Here is a 1,080-nt window from a genome sequence, read left to right as displayed (position 1 = left end):
TATCCCCTGTGTGCCTTGTCGACTCAGTCCGCGCGAGACTTAGAAAATTTTCGGATCGGGTCCGGAGGTAAACCTGGCCGATCGACGCTTCCCCGCTAGCGCCTTTAATATTACGTCGATTCGCGTGCCCGCACGTCTATTCGGCCACGCGTGTGCCCCCGTGCACCCCCGTCGTCCGTTCGCCTCGATAGCGGAGAATTTTCGGCGCCGGAGGTAAACGCGGCGAAAGCAACACGCCGCGCGAAAGCAACACGCCGCGCGGGACTTAGAAAATTTTCGGGTCGGGTCCGGAGGTAAACCTGGCCGATCGACGCTTCCCCGCAAGCGCCCTTAATATTACTTCGATTCGCGTGCCCGCACGTCTATTTGGCCACCCGAGTGCCCCCGTGCACCCCCGTCGTCCGTTCGCCTCGATAGCGGAGAATTTTTGGCGCCGGAGGTAAACGCGGCGAAAGAAACACGCCGCGCGAAAGCAACACGCCGCGCGTGACTTAGAAAATTTTCGGGTCGGGTCCGGAGGTAAACCTGGCCGATCGACGCTTCGCTTCCCCGCTAGCGCCCTTAATATTACGTCGATTCGCGTGCCCGCACGTCTATTCGGCCACGCGAGTGCCCCCGTGCACCCCCGTCGTCCGTTCGCCTCGATAGCGGAGAATTTTCGGCGCCGGAGGTAAACGCGGCGAAAGCAACACGCCGCGCGAAAGCAACACGCCGCGCGGGACTTAGAAAATTTTCGGGTCGGGTCCGGAGGTAAACCTGGCCGATCGACGCTTCCCCGATAGCGTCCTTAATATTACGTCGATTCGCGTGCCCGCACGTCTATTCGGCCACCCGAGTGCCCCCGTGCACCCCCGTCGTCCGTTCGCCTCGATAGCGGAGAATTTTGGCGCCGGAGGTAAACGCGGCGAAAGCAACACGCCGCGCGAAAGCAACACGCCGCGCGAGACTTAGAAAATTTTCGGGTCGGGTCCGGAGGTAAACCTGGCCGATCGACGCTTCGCATCCCCGCTGGCGCCCTTAATATTACGTCGATTCGCGTGCCCGCACGTCTAACTGAGTCGACAAGGCACACAGGGGATA

This window comes from Wasmannia auropunctata, unplaced genomic scaffold (assembly GCF_000956235.1).
Source record: "Wasmannia auropunctata unplaced genomic scaffold, wasmannia.A_1.0 LD336111.1, whole genome shotgun sequence".
NCBI classification, from domain to species: domain Eukaryota; kingdom Metazoa; phylum Arthropoda; class Insecta; order Hymenoptera; family Formicidae; genus Wasmannia; species Wasmannia auropunctata.
Note: the sequence above shows the minus strand (reverse complement) of the source record.